Raw genomic sequence first — 20,589 nt, forward strand, 5'->3', positions numbered from 1 at the left:
TCTGCTGCTAATAAATTTTCTTAGTTTTGTTTGTCTGAAAAGTATTTCTTTTCACTGTTGTTGAATTCTAGATTTATAAGCTTTTGTTTCTGTTTTGGTTTTAATTAGGAACTTTGAAGATGTTATCTTCTGGGTCACATAATTCATGACAAGATGTGTACTGTATTTGTTACCTTTATCCTTCTTTATGTAATAAATCTTTTATTTCCCCTCTGGCTGACTTGAAGATTTATTCTATTTTCATTTCTATCAGTTTAAAATTTGATATGTATAAGTGTTGTGTGTTGTATTTATCATATCTGGGGTTTATGAGCTTCTTGGATTTGTGATTTGAAGTTCTGGAAAATTCTCTGACCTCTCTCTGCAGGTATTTCTTCTACCCAAATCTCTCTCTCTTCTACTGTAGAATTGCATTACCTATATATTAGACTTTGATATTTTCTCATAGTTCTTGGATGCCCCTTTTTTCTTTTCTGCTTTTTACTTTTTCACCTTTTGGCTCTGTCAAATACATTCTTCCTCTATTTTTATGATTTTCATTTCTGGAATCTCCATTAGACTTTTTCATATATTTTCCATTTCTCTACTAACATTTTCATTTGTTTATGCATGTTATCTACCTATTCCGTTAAAGCCTTTTGCATAATAATCAGAATTATTTTAGATGCCCTCTCTGACAGTTCTAAAACCTGGGTCTGGCTCTGTTATTTTTATTTTTGCTTTGCTTTTTAATAGACATTTTTCCTCTTGCTTTTTGTATATCTCATAATTTTGAAATTTAAACTTTGGGCATTATTTATAGGGTAAATGCCTACATACCCGTTTTCTGCCAGACTATTAGTGTGGGGAGATTGAGTCCATCTATTCATAACTTGAACTGGGTTTGGGTTTTGTTGCCGCTATGCCTCCTTTAGTATACCACTGGCTTCAAATTTCTCTGAAATTACAGATGATCTCTGAATCAGGATGGTTCAACTTGGAATTTTTGACTTTATAGTGTTGTGAAAGTGATCCACATTCAGTAAAAACTACTTCAAGTATCCATACAACCCTTCTGTGTTTCACTTTCAGTACAGTATTCAATAAATTACATGACATATGCAGCACTTTATTATAAAGTAATTGTTGTGTGAGATGCTTTTACCCAGCTGTCTGCCACTGTAAATGTTCTGAGCCTAGCCTAGGCTAAGCTATCATCTTCAGTAGGTTAGGTATATGAAATACATTTTTGACTTAAGGTATTTTCAATTTACAATGAGTTCATGGAGGCATAACCCCATCATAAGTTGAGAAGCATCTGTATCTTATAATTAGGGTGGGGTGGAAGTAGCGGAGTCTTTTTCTCAGCGTGCCTGCTTCAGTCTTATCTTTTGGCCTTCCTTCTGCGCCTGCATGATGGCAGGATTATTTGTTCAGCCTCTTTCTTCTCCAGTAGTAGTTGATCATTCGAGTTTGTTACTTGGAGCTTGCTTGCATGTTACAAAACTTGGAAAGTTTTCTTTTTTCCTGTTCCTGCCCTCATCCTAGGCAAACCCCATGTCACTGACTCTTGGGGTGAGGCTTTCTCAGTGATCTTATACTTCCCCAAATAGCAAAAGACTTCTAATGATCTGAGCCTAGGGTAATTATTTCCCTTATCCTAGTACCACAGGATTATTTTTCTTTTTAATCCCTCAGGTCTGTCCTACTGAGAGAGATTTTCTTGGATCTCCTGTTCAAATTTTTTTTTTTTTATGGGCATCTATTGAGGTTCATGGAGCAAGCGTGAACTCTCCTAGTATCTGAGACCCCCAGAGGATCTATACTCTCACAGTTTAGCAGTTTTAGCAATTTGACTTTTAGCAATTTTTGAAAACTAGCCAAACTCTTCTTATCCACTTGCTGGTTCTTAGCTTTTGTGTGTGTGTGTGTGTGTGTGTGTGTGTGCGCGCGCGCGCGCGCTCTGCAACAGACAACAGTGTTCAATTCATCTCTTTTTGGAGACGTCTCTCTTTCCTTAGATTGCAGGCTACTTGGTTGTTCTGCACACTCAGCTTACTAATGGTTTCAAGAAAACTTACGTTTGTAGATTCTTCAGCTTTTTCCTGTTTTTAGGGAGGAAATGGTGCTTTGTCCTGCTTTCTACAACCTAAGAAGAAGCATAAGCTTGGTTCCTGTAATATTGATTTTGCTGACTTGAAGATGAGTATTTCTCTTCAGCTCTGGAAAATTTTGTTTATTGTTGTTCATAATTTTTCCCTCTTTTCCTTTTCCATTATTCCAGCAATTCTCTTAGATAACAGTTGAACTCTATAATTATTTTTCTAATACATTATGTCTCCTTGAAGATTTCCTCTACATTCTTGGATATTCCTTATCTTTTTCTTCAAATTTTCTTTGGAATCTTGTTTTGGCAATTTATTTCAAATGTACAAGATCTCTTTCTTATTTCATTCCCTTTTTTCTTAGTGTCCTGTTCTCACCTTATGATGCAAAAATTTTACATTTTAAATCTCTATGAGGATACAATTTTGTTTCTTATTAGGTTATTTGACATTTTCCCTTGATTAAGAAAAAAATAAATTTATTCTGTTTATTTTACCTACCTTTATCTTTTCTTCTCAAGACTTTCTTGAAATATCTGGCGGGGGCTGGCCATTTACTTGTCTTTCAGAAAGAGCATGAGGATGCTGATGAGGTCTCTGCGTTCATGGGCAGTTTATTTCCAGTCAGTTTTGCTTTAGAGTTAGCAGACAAGATCCAGCCATTTTGTCGCAGGCCTTACAAATACTAACAAGCAAGTGGCCCTGACTCTGAATGTTAATAACAAAATAGCTTTCCTCATCCTCCCAGGACAGTTTTTCTAGTTTATTAAAACAGCAACAACAATGTTTTGCCCCAGGAGATGGAGATAATCTATGCTCACTGTGATCTGCATTATAAGAGAAATTATTTGAAACCTTAAAAAAGCAAAAGACATTATTAAATATTCTTTTAGTGTACTTCTGGGATTTATGCTTTATTGTCTGTGCTAATTTATAACTCTATGGGGGTATTGGTTAATTTTTAGATTTTTGTTTAGTAAAGATGTAAATAATTTCTGTCCAGTAGAACAGATAATCCTAAAGATTGTGGTTTCTGTCCAGTACAAACATTAACCAGCTCTGTATCGAACCTAGCACTCTTATCCTATGATAGTTTTTGTTAAATTGCCTTTCTGTAACTTCACTGGTTTCTTCATTTATTGAGTTAATGTCTTTGACATGTGTTCATTTTATATTTATATGAGAGTCATGCACTTACCTTTTTGAACGTTATACTTCACCTGTTGCTAAGTCCTAATCAGCCCCAAACCATCTGGGAGGAGTCTACAGTCTGATAAAATAAGATGTATTGATTTACAGCAAGAGAGTACACTTCAAGGAGTTCTGCTGGGACCCAGGGAGGGTTGGATTTGTAAGGTCGGATTTTCACTGAAGGATTCTGAGGCAGAATTAAGGGAAGTAGTAATCAGTCCTAGATTGGTTGTTCCTTCTGAAGCAAGATTGGAAGAAGTGAAATTAACTAGGAACTGGGTGCCTTTGCAAAGTGAGGAAGGTAGTAATTCAGTATCCCCCCAAATAAAGGAAAACTGCAAAACAGGTCCAGGGCATCATTGTGAAGAAAGCAGTAGTCAGTCAAAAAGTAGCCATTATAACATTTTACAACCCCTGTATGATCTTAAAAGGATCACTGTTTTCTGTTACTTTTGCAGTTGGCTTTGTCTGTGTGTTGTCTTCACAGCCTGAAAAATGGCCAGGTGATCTTTTCTTCTTCGGTTCAAGCTAATTTTAATTATTTTAGCATTGTCAGGATTTTTATCTTTCACAGCCTAAAAAGGTATAAGATGGAAGATGAGCTGGCTGTTGAACAGCGTATGTGTCTTTACTTAATTCCTCTTTTAAATCCTATTTCTGGCCGGGCTCACGCCTGCAATCCCAGCACTTTGGGAGGTCAAGGCAGGTGGATCACCTGAGGTCAGGAGTTTGAGACCAGCCAGGCCAACATGGCGAAACCCCATCTCTACTAAAAATACAAAAAATTAGCTGGACATGGTAGCGCATGCCTGTAATTGAAGCTACTCGGGAGGCTGAGGCAAGAGAAATGCTTGAACCCCAGGAGGTGGAGGTTGCAGTGAGATGAGATCGCGCCACTACACTCCAGACTGGGCGACAGAGCGAGACTCTGTCTCTAAATAAATAAATAAACCCCATTTCTCTCCCTGGTCATTTATGCAACATTCTATTTCTGAATCTAGAGCAGAGGTCAGCAAAACTTTTTTGTAAAGGGCCAGGGTAGTAAACATGTTAGGTTTTGACATATGCACTACTTATCTATGCCATTCTAACATGAAAACAACCAAAGAATATACATAAATAAATGTGTGTAGCTGTGTTCTAATAAAACTTTGTTTATAAAAACAGAAAGTGAGTAGATTTGGGCGGTGGGCTGTAGTTTGCCCACACTGATCTAGAGTCTCTCTGGGTTTAGACCCAGGTGACTAGCTCCTTTTAAGCTGTAACTTCCTTTACTAATTCATCCTTCAACACTACCATTTGATTTGATTTTCCAAAAGTATGTCGATATATATCATTTCCTAATGGCCCTTTTTTATTTCACCCATTAGACCTTTTTAATTTCCTTTATCTATTTAGTGGAGTCTTTTGAGGGATGGGAGGCAAATTATTATGCTCACTTTTTCATCTTGAAATGGAGACAATATAAAAACATGTTAATAAAAGTGACTCAAGATGAAGTACTTGCATTACCCATTAGGGTATGCCTAGAATGACAATTTTGTTATCTATCAGCATTTTTGGGGGTTCAAAATTAGTATATTGCTGCAATATTTAATAAAGCAGGCAGAGTTTCCCATCTGAAAGAGCATCACACACAAAAAGCTAAAAGCAAACTGCAGACAGATTAATAGAATAAACAGTCAAACCATAACATTAATGGGTAACAATACATATTTAATCAATACTAGTAAATGTTAAAGTGAGATGATACCCTGCAAAGGAATTCTATTTCTGATTAACTAGTTTGTTATAGACATAGAAAAAATTGAAAGCTAAATATTTCTGATTGACTTCCAATTAGCACCCCTCCCCTTCTCTAAGTTCTTTTATGAAAATACACATGCAAGATGCCAAATGGAGACCAATGTATACATTTTTTAAGTAGTGGTGCATTAAATTTCTAAAGTATGGGGCTTTCTGAAAAACCCAAATTGGAGAACATACTTAGGATCTGAGACCAAGGAGTGAAACTGCTACTATTTACTATACATCTACTCTTTGATATCATCTATGTGAATGAGTGAGTTTTAAAAGTGGACCTCAAATATATTCATTTGGTCAGATGCATGGAGAGCTATGGTTTTCCTCAGAAACCTAGTCACCATCACAATCAAGTATACAAGATAGTATATTGGGTGCCTAGCCTGGCTTCCAAAAGGTCCATTTAACATATAGAAGGAGAAATGGCATAACAATGCATGAGACAGATTGTGCAAGACAGAGTGGAACAGATCTCACTTTAGAGACACAGTAAGGCTACCTACTGTTAAAAGTACCTAAGAGCTATTAAGTAGTCACCAATTCGATTCACTTTTTTCAACCTGGGGTAAATAATCTATGGAAAGAAAAACAAAGATTCTTCTAGATGTTCCCTGTATGGTGGAGAGAAGTGGAGACTTCTTTGTTTATGTAAAAAGCAGTGGGGCTAAGAAGCAAAGTGCCCTGCTACCCCTCAAAAAAAGGCATGAGAGTAATTAAGATTATCCTATTATATCAATGCAACTAACATTCTATTAAATGTGTTACTTAATCTATAATATAGATATGATCAAGTCAAAATCTGTTTAATTTTTACCTTAAAACCTGGAAGATTTTACAAAGGAAAGGAAACTGGAGGATTATAAGTAAATAAATAGCTGAGAAGGTTAAACCAGTTATAAACTGATCACCAATCTACATATATTAATGCTATGAATCTAAGAAGCTCATTAACTTTAGAACTAGCAATTGGCAGGCTAAAGTTATATATATACAGAACTTTTAAACTATCCTCTTCAACAGTGTATCAACAGATAGTAATTAGGTTTGGACCCCAGGGGCCAGCAGCTGAGACTGTGTCATCTGGTGAAGAAGGCTTACGCATCACTATTGCAGCATGACTCACATGAGGTAAAAAGTAAAATGAATCATCTTGGCCCCTTGTCCTTCTTTATTTAAAAAAAAAAAAAAATCATGGAACAAGCTTCCACTTGAAATACAATTGAAAGTGAAGCACCCAATGTTCTATGATAAAAGCAGCATTTTAAAGAGGTTTAGCTTTATGAATGTAACTGAAATCTAATCGAAAATTGCACAGACTTTACCAAGAGCCAATCAACCACTTAATTGCATTTTTTCTCGTTGATTTAGTTCTGCATCATGCAGCAACTCCATTACATGTACAATACATACACTCATCACGATACAGTTTTAGTTTTAAAATCAAACAAAGGGCAAAACAACTGAACTCTTTTTACCTGAACTAATTGCTCATGTAGCGTAGGAACCAATTATGCTGTTTCTTTGTGGAAGCCATTCAGTTTTTTCACCCTTTTGATAGTTAGACTTACCCTCTTTGTCCATAGAAAGTTGATACTAAGTCGCTGTGCAACATATACTGACCCCCATTACCATTGTACTCAACTTAGATGCTCTAAAGAGGCAATAATTCATTGAATATTATAAAGATATGTTACAAGATAAATTTTTAAATGACAGTAAAATCATGAGTCTCATACAAATAGAAAATAAACACATGTCAAATATATCACTAATTAATGAGGAATTCAATGAAAGTGTTAAGAAACCGATTCAAAGGAGAAGTCAAAGAAAGACATATCTAGGGAATAAAGCAATGCTGAAATAATTTGTTAACAGATGCCAAACTGGCTCTTTTCATAAGGGTTGAGGAAATCAATGTACTGTCACTGGAAAAATTCATTTGCATGTCTATGGACAAGACTAATTTACCTTAATATCAGTTTTCTACCACTTACAGGGTTGTAAAATAACTCAAAGAACAATGAAATAGACCACTCTAGATTCAGATATATCTGGAAAGATGAGCTACATAGTTCTTTATATTCCTGAAGACAGGTATTCTTCTTTTTTTCCTGACAAACCAAGACTAAATGAAGATTTCAATTAAACAAAACCACTAAGCAAAATATTGTGTAAATGTTTATTCAGATCATATACATTTCAGCTTATTCTATGTTGTGCACACAGCAGATATACCCAAAGTTAGCCAGAAGTATTTGTAAATATGTGCGTGTAAATCTCATTGAAGCAGAAGTCTACTTCTCATTTACTTTTTATTATCTCACACATTTGGGCATCAAGAACTATTCCTGTTGACTCTTCCTTTGTAAGTTATCTTACAGCTGGTCATTATTTTTTATTTCTACTGCTAGCACCTCAGTCCAAGTCTTTAGGCAGTAAATAACAGAACATCTGGGTTAGGACACAAATGGATCTCTCTTCCATGAACCTCTTTTCCCTCTCAAGTTTACAGGACTGCTATATTAGCAGCACCATTTTCTTGTAACTAGCCTATCCAAAATCCTTTACTGTTTCCAAGACCTTTTAGCTTCATGTTCAAGGGCAATTGGAATTGGGTATTGGAAAACAAATATAAGATGGATGAGTCACCTTAAATCCCTTTTTTTAGCAAGCTGGTGGATAACTAAACAAAGAGAGCAATCAAACCTGAATTATGGTGAGTAAAAAGTAGATAGGTCAGCAGGTTTGTAAGACAGGAATTCTTTTCCAAACATGCTTTAGAGGCTACTAGATTTTCATTCTTTCATTTTTAAGGAATAAGAGTGACTTAGAAAAAAAATTCTGAGTTCACTGACATGCCAAAGTTCTTTGTCTTAATTGTGACAGTATGTCACCGCTTCAGAGTGACTCAAGACCTTAGTGGCATTACTTATTAGTTGTGTGACTCTGGTCAAATTGCTTATCCACTCTGAGATGGTTTTCTTTTTTCTAAAATGGGGATGCAAGTGACAACAACCCTATCCACCTTACAGGGTAGTTGTAAGAATTAGTTGAGGTTGTGTACCTTAAAATAATTACTAATTGATAAAATCTTGTTCAAATACTACTAGTAATAAATGAATTAGTACTGTCGTTTCTATATCTCTTCTGCATATTCTTCCCTATACAAATTGTACAATTACCTATAATAAAACCTGATAAAAGTAGCTAGAAAGTGCACTATCTAGGTTGAAGGCTTTTTCGCCATTTTCTTTTGTAGGGACAAAGGGAAAGCTTTCCCTTTGCCCTCAGAAGTTCTGTTGAAAAATCAACTCACAAAGAGGCCGATTGAGAAAAGCTTTAAAATTTTATTAATACCGTGCACATGGGCAGAATCAGTGTGATTGTGCAATATCCTAATGCGATACAGAGGCTTATGCACCATATCTTAGGGATAAGGGAGATGGGGAAATGTAGATAATTTTAGGGGGATAGGAAATGATTTTACGGGAATTGAAGGAGCTTGAAGAACACACAATGGTCTGGGGCAAAGTCAGCTGGGCCCACAGAGTAGCTGATGATTTGTGACAAAAGTCTGTCTGGGTTTGCTCAGACTTCAGTCTTCTTTCCTGTGATATGGTATCAATTAATCTCAGGGAAGGGAACCAGAGGTTAATTGTTTTCTTTTTTGGTAGGTCCAGACATTAGGCAGCTAAGGGAACTTCAGCCCTTGGTTTGGGAAAGGGAGAGGATTGAGAGACCGTAGCTGAGAGGTGGAGGCAGGGTGAATTGTCCGTTTTGGCATGTCTGGTCTGCTCTTTATGTAGATACAGGAAATGTTTCTTACAGCGTCTATCTCTAAGGGCCTTTAAATCAAAATGCTCATTATACCGGGGAGCCATGTTTTGGGGTAAAGGTCCCTATACTCTTTTACTTCCAGGGACAAATATAGAGTTATTTTTATTTTTCCAAGAATAAAAAGTACGTCAGTGGAAGTCTATGGTTTGCAAGCATAGCATACACCAGTAGTTATAAAGTTTGATGTAAATATTATCTCAGTTTTTTGCTCATAATTCTACTGAAAGTTATGCTAGATTTTGCATATTTGAGTTTCATTCACAAGAAAATTCCAAAAGAGAAAACTTGGAAGTAGTTGAAAGAGACATATGTAATATAAAAAAGGAAAATTTTTAAAATATATTAATTTAGCTTCTAATTTAGAAATACAAATGTGCACTAGTTTCAAACAAATAACAAATGACTCTGCAAAAGGCACTGTCTCATCTTCAAATATAGCTTAATCTCAGTAAATACATTGTTTCCAAAAAGTGAAAGAATGCAATTAACATTTTATTAAATATCTACTATTTGTCAAACAGCCTTTAATTTCTACTATTTGTCAAACACAGCTGGATTAAACTTTATGAAGATACTTTACTGAGTTAATAATAAAGAGTAAGATACGCACATTTTTTGTCATTAGGGGGTCTCACAAAGCAGATTTTGATGCAAAGATCTCAGTGCAAGTAATTTATTTGGAAATAAAGCCATGAAGCATTCTGAAAGAGTATGGAAGTGGGAGAAGGAAGGGTGGACAGGTCATAACACGTGCTTTATTAAGCAGGATAGCTCTGTGTGCAGCATAGGGAAAATCTCAATTGCAAACCTCTTAGAGACGGTATAAAACATGCCTTAGAGTTTTTCCACTGAGAGTAAGGAAGCTGGGGTATTCATCTGCCAGTTCCTGTCCTTCATTGGTTAAGGATTTCTGCTGGGGCAGTAAGGGCAGTAACTCTTCAGAGATCCAGCCTGCCCAGCAAAAGTGCTAAACATACCTGATGCCAGAAAATACTCTTAGGCAGAAAGACACAGGAAGCCTTTGGCCTGTAAGGGGACCATCTGCAAGAGAAGTAGACCATGGAGATATGACAGGACATCACAGAGTCTGCTGCGTTAAATCAATGAAACTTGTCCTTATGCTAATCATTGAGGGTGCAGCAAAGAAACAGAAAACCTAATGCATTCTGCTTATGAGTTGATGTGCTTTTAAGAGTTGTATTTGTCATATATAGACCATGTGTCAGGTATTGAGCTAGGTACAAGGAGTATAATAAATAACACAACACAGTGTGTGCCCCAAAGGGATTTTATCAGCATCAGAAGACATATGATAACATTCCAAGATAAAAAGATATAGAATAAAAGAGTTATAGAAATTTATTAAAGATGGAGTCATGGCTGAGGGCCTCTGAAAAACACAAGCATAATTTGAAGTTAGCATTGTAATATTTAATAAAGGGAAAAAAATAATGAAAGCATCAATTGGAGTGAAACACTCATTAACAAACAAAACAAAACAGAAAAACAAAAAACAAAAAAACTTAGTGCTCAAAACATAGCAGTAATGTTACTAATATGAGCAGCAGCAAGACCCATATGTTTGAGACAGAGTGGATGGCTGCCAATGAATGGAGGGTGTAGGGCCATTACTTGGTTACCCAGGAAAAGGAAAAGATAGTCTCAGGATCTCTAAGTTTAGCTGGTATGAAATGAAGGCATCAGTGAAACTGGCTTAGCCTCAGGGAAGGACTTAACTTTCCCTGAGATTAGAAGGCAGGAAGAGTGAGCAGGGTCAGAAATGTGAATTGGTGAAGGATGAAGGAACTCTTCTGCCATTTGCTCTGGACTATCTTTTTAAAGGAGTTTTCATAGCAACACTGTTCATTTTTTTCTCTATTGTGGAAAGATTTAAACTGTTTCACAATTTCATTAATTCAGCATACAAGTATGCGTTGAGCATCTACCTACGCTAGCTATTAAGACAGGTTCTGAATTTATGACTTCAGGAAACTAACAACTTTCTGAGGGTGGAATAATGAAAAAGAAGCCTTGAAGGCAGTATGGCAAAAATATGCAAAATGTTTTAATTATGTATGAAGATTAACATGAAGCTGACAAGAGAGTTTCAACGTGTTTTTCAAATTGCAGATCAAAACCCATCGGTTGAGTGTGAAATCAATTTAATTACTTAACTAGGGCCATTTTTCTTTTTTAAAATCATATAGACTAGAATAGAAAGCTGCAGATTGCATTACACAAGGTAATTTTTTTTTCATGAAAGGACAGCTTCAATTATATGTATGTGGTTGTATACTGTGTTATAATATTAAATACATTTCTTACTGTGGATCATGGTAAAAAAAAAAAAAAAAATGCCAGTAAACAATGGTTCAGAACAGTGACCAAATCTGACTTGCCGCTTCTTTTGGTAAATAAAGTTTTATTGGACTATAGCCAAAGCCATTCATTTACATATTCTCCATGGCTACCTTTCTATTACAATGGCAGAGCTGAGCAGTGACAGAGACCATATGCCCTCAAGTCCCAAAAGAATTACTATCTGAATGTTTAGAGAAAAAGATCGCTCACCCCTGGTTTAGGCTATTTTACATTTCTAAGGAAAATATTATATTGATCAACATCGTTTAAACTTTAAAATACTGTGGGATCTAAGTTACTTAGATATAATTAGATAGAATTATATTCTTTCCAAATTGGTTTGTAGATTAAATTCAATCCCAATCAAAATTCCAATTTATCTGTAGAAACTGACAAAGTGACCCTTAAATTCTTGTGGAAATGCAAAAGAAGCAGAATAATCAAAACCAGTTTATAAAAGAAAGGTAAAGTTGGAGAAATGCCATTATCTGATTTCAAGAGTTAGTGTAAAGCTACAGTAATCAAGATAGTGTACTATGGGCATAAACATGGACAAATAGAGCGAGGGAACAGAACAGCAGTTGTGGAAGTAGACTTATACATATATGGGCAACTGAGTTTCTTCAAAGATGGAAAGGTAATTCAGTGGCGAATGATAATCTTTTCAACAAAGGATAACTGTATGTAAAAGACTGTACTTCATAATTAAAATTAAATCCACAATGAGATACCACTTCATACTTAGTAAAATGGTTAAAAGTTTGAAAGACTGGATGTACCAAGTTTTGGAGAGTCTGTGAAAAAACTGAAACTATCATCCATTGCTGCTGGGAATGTAAAACTGCTACAATCTCTTTGGAAAACAATGTAGCAGTTTCTTGAAAGTTGAAAGGTACATCCACTATATGGTCCAGCAATTCCACTCCTAGGCATTTACCCAAGAGAAATAAAAGCATATGTCATTGTACTTGAATATGTACTTGAATATTTATAGCAGTTTGATTTGTAGTAGCCCAAACTGGAAACAACTCAAAGGTCATCAAGCAGTGAATGGATAAAAAATAATGGTATATATCTATACAATGGAACACTACACAGCAATGAAAATGAATGAGCTGTTGATATAGGCAAAAATATTAATGACTCTCAAAATAATTACACCGAGTGAAAGAAGCCAGATTGAAAAAGGGTGCATAACATGTGATTCAATTTATACAAAATTCTATAAAATTAAATCCATTTATAGTGACAGAATTGTGGATGAATGGCTGCCAGGGGATGGGTGAGAAAGAGGTTTTATTAGTCTGTTCTCATGCTGCTAATAAAGACATTACCAAGACTGGGTAATTTATAAAGGAAATAGGTTTAATGGACTCATAGTTCCACATGTCTGGGGAGGCCTCACAATCAAGGCAGAAGACAAAGGAGAAGCAAAGGCATGTCTTACATGGTGGCAGACAAGAGTGTGGGTACAGGGGAACTCCTCTTTGTAAAACCATCGATCTCATGAGACTTATTCACTATTATGAGAACAGCCTGGGAAAGATCGACCTCCATCATTCACTTACCTCCCACTGGGAACTTCCCGTGACACATAGGAATTATGGGAGCTACAATTCAAGATGAGATTTTGGTGGCGACACAGCCAAACCATATCATAGGTATCACAAAGAAGCATGAGGAAACTTTTAGGGGTGCTGGCCATGTTCATTATCTTGATAATGGGGATGATTTCACAGGTCAAAACTTAGCAAATTGTATCTTCAAATGTACAGTTTAGTATATGTCAATTACATTACAACAATGACAATAAAAACACAAGTATCCCTAAAAACCTTCACTGATTTTTTTTTTTCTATTTGGATATTAAGAGATTGTTCTCCTTCTCTTCCCTGTCTCATCTTAATACCAGATTAGTGAAGTTTATGTAATAGTATTCCTAGAATCAATGAGATTAATATGATCTTCTGACTTTTTAATAAAATTGCTGTTGCTATGGCACAGTGATTCTCAATGTGGTCCCTAGGACAAGCCACATCACCTGGAAATGCAATTTTGGGACGGCATTTCAGTATTTCCCACAATAGTGAATCAGACACTCGAAATGGGGCCACCATTTGTATTTTAACAAGCACTTCAGATCATTAATGCACAAACTATAGTTTGTAAACCACTGCTATGGTAGATTACATGTTTGGGTAATAATTTGGATGTCAGTTCTACTTTATCAGATATTTTTATCTTTGAGGTTAGATCCTAATTTATTCATAAGAACAAATTCAAGCTAATTTATTTCTATCAGTAATGAACAACATATTTCAAAATCATCATGGGATACCTAGCATAAAATACAATGATAAACAATATGTTGGTTGCCTTTGCCTTCAAGGATCTTCCATTTTATTATGTGACTTTTAATAGATGTATATAATGATTCCTATACTGCTTTCCTAAAGTACACTTCAATTATGACTATACAGATGTTATTGCTGTATGTAAAATTATGGGTGTTTGCTTTATTCCCTCTGTCTCTACAATGCCAACTTTTACAGTAAAAAAAATGCAATTTTTGCAATAATTTGTGTCGGATTCTCTCTTAATTTTTACTTAACCAGAGTCCTACACACATTATCTGAACTCAAACCACCAGAAAGGCACATGTGCAGGAAGGAAGCAAGGCATTGTGTGTACTCAGCAGGGACCTCTAGCACACAACCATGGGACCCAGTGCGCTGAAGTTCCCAGCATGTGTGTGTAAGAATCCTTTAACTGCCAATCCCTGTCTTCCCCTTGAAGATATTTTCAAACTCATCTTCAATGTCTACCTGAGATTAGTGAATGGAGTCATTTTAGAAAAGTTTAGTTTTAGAAAAGTAGAATGCCTTGCAGAAAGTAAGTCTTCTAAAATAAGTTATATTTTTTTAAGAAAAGGAAAAATTGGCTGGACGTGGTGGCTCACGCTTGTAATCCCAGCACTTTGGGAGGCTGAGGTGGGCAGATCACAAGGTCAGGAGTTCGAGACCAGCCTGGCTGACATGGTGATACCCCATCTCTACTAAAAAACACAAAAAATTAGCCGGGCTTGGTGGCATGAGTCCATAGGTCCAGCTACTCGGGAGGCTGAGGCAGGAGAATTGCTTGAACCTGGGAGGTGGAGGTTGCAGTGGGCCGAGATCATGCCACTGCACTGCAGCCTGGGTGACAGAGTGAGACTCTGTCTCAAATAAATAAATAAAAAGGAAAAATTAGAGTGGCCTTGGATCACCTGGTATATAACCCATAGAGAGGCCACCAAATTTAAGCAAATAATATCTTTATAAAGTGCTGTAAGGATATTTGGAGGTGAAGCTGAAAGACGGACAGAGGAAAAACACTAGCAATTTCATTTAATTTAAATGGTGGGGGGCAGGAGGAAGAGGGGGAGGAAGAGTGAGAGTTGATTAAGACCTGCAGCAGACTATGATGTACCAAACTTCTATTTTAGTCCTGGCTTGATTTATGTCCTAATACTAGGATTTTATGTCAATAAATATGACAGCCGGATGAAGAGAGAGAACCCAAAATTAGGACTAATCAATTTCTGTCTAAGAAGACTGAAGCCTTAGATGTTCATTTTAGGCTTTGGTGATTGCAAAGTATATATAAAATTTTATTTATAAGAAAAAGCTAGAATTATTCTCTGGATTTACCATAATGAGTCCACAGCCTCGGGGGACGATTGTTCCTTTTTCTGTAGAAATGATTTGAAGCTTGAATAATGTCCCACTGGGAGGCAAGGTGATCATAAATGAAGAAACAATAGGAGTCTGGGGTCAGTAGATCAGAAGATACTATTTTAAATATCTCAAAGGGCAAACAAATGGCTATAGGAGATGTCTGGGAAAGAAGGAAATAAAGGATGGCATGAGCTGCAGCAACTATTACAAAGACACCAAGTCCATGACAATACCAGCCAATGTTAAGTAACAACAAGGTTCTATAAGTGTGATTTAAACTTGACTGCTGAATCACATAGCATGGTGGTTTCCTACCTCAGGCTGCAACTCAGACATTCTAATTCCAAGAGTTCATGGTGAGACCAGCATATCACTACTTTCAAAAATCTCTGCACATGACTCTAATGTATTGCCATGTTTGAGAAATGTGGACATTATACCCTGGGTATATGTAGGGATGAAGACATTTAAAAGATGTGTAAAGAAGAATCTGCCATTGCTGCAACTGCCATCATTCTATATCTTGCCCTCAAGTGGACATTTTCTATGTTTGAATGAGTTGTAAATGCAAAGAAACAAAAAGGTGAAGGTTTCATTTTAGGCTTGTTAATAAGGACGATGTCACAAAATCTGCCTTACTGTGCTGTTCTTGGAAAAGAGAATACATATGTAATAACTCGGTATGCAGCCTACTTTAAGCAAGTAAACATTGTGTATATGTGTGTAAATGTTTGTATACGCATGCAAAATTTATGCTTTGGCAAATTTGGGGCCTATTTTGATGGATTAATTTCAGCTTCGTGAAATATATCAAAGACAATATGGACCTGAAAACATGCTGATATTTTTTCTATTTCTACCTCATTATAAGTAATTCTAACAGTGGGAAGATGCAGATAATGTTCTTGAATTGCAGCCTCCACATTCTTAACCACTAATTCCCATCTTTGCTGAGATAATCCACCAGAGATGTGTACAAATATTTCAAGGGTTAGCACATTTGAAAAGGTGAGCAATGGAAAATCAGGGTTCTAATACAGATGTTTTCTTTGTTCTTCTCTTTTTCCTTGCCCCTAGTTCCTGTGCAAGCAACATATCTTTATGCACTGATGTCAATCTAGCTAATCATGTGTATTTCCCTGAGGGTGTCTTCATGTGCGCTGGTGGAATTACAGGGGACGTTTTCTTAAGAACTAGGTCAGGTTCTACGTGTACTGGGGCAAGAAGGGAAGAAGAGACTACACAGGATGGTAAAAGTCACATATACAGTTATAGATTTTTTTTGTTGTTATACTGTTACACTCCTTTGAAGGAATGGATTCAATGTCTCTCAGAGCCTTCATCTGTTTTTAGACTAGAATTTATATTATTGCTAATGACTATATCCTATTTGGTGGTCATCTCTTTAATTGCCCTGAGCTGTATTTGATTACAACTTGCTTTGGGTATCATCATTTTAAATCTCTTCATTGTTCTCATTTTCTGTTGGTATCAAAGTCAGGACTGTTCTGTCCTTAAATCACATAAATCAAGTTTGTTTAGCTTATGCAAGAAGTTTAATTATTGAAGCTCCCCTTATTAGATTGTCCCAATATGCAAATTTCTAGGTCACCATTATAGGAAGTCTCAAATGTTCACCATATTTTATCTAGTAAGGTAGTTTACCATAAGATTATTTTATTTAGATTAATTTTTCTCTCCAACTCTCATTACTGCTGTTACTCATCACATATTAGGATATCTTCAGACAAATTACCATTTAGTTCTAGCTACTGTGTGAAATTTTACTGGTGGAGCTAAGACACACTATGTGATATATGAAACATCATAGTAATTATGAAACTAGCTATTAAAATTAACTTTGTTAATATGATAGTTTCTAACTTACTCTTCAGTAATTGTTTTCAGTTCTCAGAATTTCAATAGCAAGAATTATTCTTCATTGCCACAAATAATTTTCATTCTTCTCAAGACATATTATATCTGAATTTCATGTCAGACCTCATAATGATGGTACAAATATATCTAACATTTAGACTATATCTAAAATAAACTTATCAGGGCCTACTTTGATCAAGTGTGGTTTTGACTCATGCACAAGAGTGAGAAACTATTATGTGTTTCTACTTTAGAGCTCACATCCTCTCATAAAGGCACAGAATGTGACCCTGGGGGATACCCAATCTTCCTACACATTGAGCTTTGCTTCAGGAACCCTTAAAGACAGCAATTTAACCTTTTAGCAATGTGTGTGGTCAGATATAAAACACTGCTTGGGTCCAAGCCGTACTATTTTTCTCTTCTGTGATCTCGATCTGCAGATCAAATAGATCACCATAGTCTTACCTATAAAATAGAGAAACGATGCCTATCTTGCAGGTTTGTTCTGCGGACTGAAATAGTGTCTGGCTTATAAAAGAACTCAAGTGATGATGACTCTTGAGCTCTTTAATTCTAACATTTTACTTACTCTTTTCTAGCACTGGGTTCTTCTGTGCTTGGTTGAATTGGCTTGCCATCAAAGTTGTGTAACATTTTTTTTTTTTTATCATGTCTCTTCAGATTCATTTTTAAAGTTTTTTAAAAATCCAAATTGATGTTTCACAGAAAATATGTACTCATGAATCATTTCAAAGCATGCAGTATTTCATAAATTCTTCTCCATAAGTTTACTGCTATTATTTTCCCCTTGCATTGCCATTTCCTCACTTTATAAATTTTTTTTAACTTTTTAAAATTTCTTAATATATTTATTTCTTTTTATTATTATTATTATTACACTTTAAGTTGTAGGGTACATGTGCATAACGTGCAGGTTTGTTACATATGTATACTTGTGCCATGTTGCTGTGCTGCACCCATCAACTCGTCAGCACCCATCAACTTGTCATTTACATCAGGTATAACTCCCAATGCAATCCCTCCCCCTCCCCCCCCCTCCCCATGATAGGCCCCGGTGTGTGATGTTCCCCTTCCCGAGTCCAAGTGATCTCATTGTTCAGTTCCCACCTATGAGTGAGAACACGCGGTGTTTGGTTTTCTGTTCTTGTGATAGTTTGCTGAGAATGATGGTTTCCAGCTGCATCCATGTCCCTACAAAGGACACAAACTCATCCTTTTTTATGGCTGCATAGTACTCCATGGTGTATATGTGCCACATTTTCTTAATCCAGTCTGTCACTGATGGACATTTGGGTTGATTCCAAGTCTTTGCTATTGTGAATAGTGCTGCAATAAACATACGTGTGCATGTGTCTTTATAGCAGCATGATTTATAATCCTTTGGGTATATACCCAGTAATGGGATGGCTGGGTCATATGGTACATCTAGTTCTAGATCCTTGTCTTGTGTAACATTTTTTTTATTTGAAATAGGTCTCTGATAAACCTTTTCATTTTCCCTCTACACCAATGATCAGCTCTGTAAAACATTTTGTGATGTCTTTTAGAAGTAATATTTCTAATAAAATTATTTCATCCAAGTTACTTTATGATGTAACGCTCATTTCCGTAAGTGCTGGCATATTTTAAAAGCAGCAATAATTTTGAATCTTTCCCATTTTTAAATGTATTTTCTTTGCATTTATAAGCCTTTGAAACGCAATGCTAATACTGTGCTATGATAGAAGAAGCCATTTTAAAAACCCAGCAAAGTTTTGAAGGTAATAAAGTGTCTCTACTTTTTCTTGCCATCTGGATTGTAAATGATGCCCTGAAATTATAAGGATAATGGCTTCTGAATATATAGTTTAAGTGATTCTGCAGCACATGAATATGATAGTTAAATTAGATGTAAGTTTCATTCACAGTAATATCCATCTATTTGTTATAACAACGGGCCTAGTACATTACAGGTGGTAAGTGCATTGCAAATAATTGCTGATTAACCTTTTTATTTGCATACAAATTATTGAGTGGACAATTTAGCTGAAGTTTTATGTGAATAGTGAAACCTAAATTATTTTCATAGTACCACAATTACAGGCTTTTGTGAGGCACTTTCAGCTTTGGAAAAACATTATGAAAATGCAACAGAACAGTACAGGAGAGACCAAACCAAATAAATACTCATAGGAATGTGATGAAATTCTCTGACTGCTTGTGCCGGTCTCTAGTGGTAACCCTCATGGTTTCATCTAAAATGGTCTCAGAATGCCAGGACAATGGAAAATAACTGAAAGCTGGTCTGTGTGCTCAGCTGGTACTATAGGAGGGCAATGTGCCTCTGTTTGAGAGGTAACTAATTAAGACTGTGCTTTCCATGTGTAGAAGTCTCTTAACCACATGCATACGAGAATGCTTAAAGCATCTGTGTTTCCAATAGACATATGTTTGGGCTATCAACCTGGTAATGCTTCGGTTGAAAAACACGCTTATACATCAGGAAAGTCCAGAGAGACACCTTTAGCCTTGGATAAAGCACATATTTCATGAGTTAATTCAAAATCTGGTTTTTTTTCTTCCCAAATAACATTGTTTACATAGATTTGTTTTCAGTAGAGTGTTGTTCAGTCATAAAAACGGAATTATATTCAAACAAATGGCTTTCTCAATATTGATTACACATATAACAATTAGCTAATTACATGAACATTTAAGTCGACTCAGGGAAACAGTCCTCCAATTAACCTCGTGCTGAATGTAATTACAAAGCGACTTTTCAAAACCAACTGAATTGGCCATTTACAAATTATAATTGCTTTTCTCTTGAAAGTGGAAGAAGTAAGCTTTGTACTATTTAATGTTATAGGAGCTTCCCACAGCTTCGAAAGTTTGGCCATAATGCTAAGTAAGTTTTGACTAAGTATTTAGTAGCTTATAGTACTTACGACAATTTCATTCTTTGCTAAGTATCCTTTATCAAAATTTTTGTGGGGAGTCCTGCCTTTCTCATATAAACACTGCTGTTTTCTGTACTGTGAACAAATGTGAACTCATCAGAACCTGAGTCTGTTGAATATAAAGAAACTAATAATAGTCATATTATATGCAATAATCTTACATTTATATTATAGTATAGCTTTTGGATCTTCTTGCAGATGCATACAGTTAATGCAGAACTATAACGCCTGCTGAATTTAATTCATAAATGGAGAAAAAAATTCCAAAAATTATACTCTGTGTTCCTAGAGAAATTGAGTGAAATAGGGGTATTTTTAGATCTCTTATATGAATTAGGAAATCAAGTCTCAGAGAGATTCAATAGTTTGCTCCAAATAACCCAGCTAGAAAGTAGCAGAGCTGGGATTCAAAACTCCCTGTTTAAGGAACACCAAGAGAAGACAGTGTTTTGAACAGAGTGATCTATAGATCTAAAAGCCATTGAGATGTTGGATAAGGTAAGGACAAGAAGGACCTATTGGAATTGATAACATGGAAGGATTTAAAATGATAATGAGAGCAGTTTTGGAGGATTGATGGGGTTGGAAACTGGATGGAATGAGTTGTGGAAGAACTGAGAGTTGAGAAGGCAGCAATCTCTAGTGCATTTCAAGAAGCATGACTGTGAAGGTATAGGGTCTTGAAATAAAGACCATCAAAATGGAGCAACAAAGAGAAAAATTTTATGTGTAGCCTCCTGCAAATGTTCTGTTTTA

General features: G+C 35.8%; 1 long non-coding RNA gene across 1 annotated transcript in view; it reads left to right on the forward strand.

The window, feature by feature from the left end:
• Positions 1-20,589, forward strand: part of LOC139355789 (uncharacterized) — a 275,722-nt gene that overhangs the window by 6,017 nt on the left and 249,116 nt on the right. The gene's annotated exons all lie outside the window — the stretch shown is intronic.

This window comes from Macaca nemestrina, chromosome 8, assembly GCF_043159975.1.
Source record: "Macaca nemestrina isolate mMacNem1 chromosome 8, mMacNem.hap1, whole genome shotgun sequence".
NCBI classification, from domain to species: domain Eukaryota; kingdom Metazoa; phylum Chordata; class Mammalia; order Primates; family Cercopithecidae; genus Macaca; species Macaca nemestrina.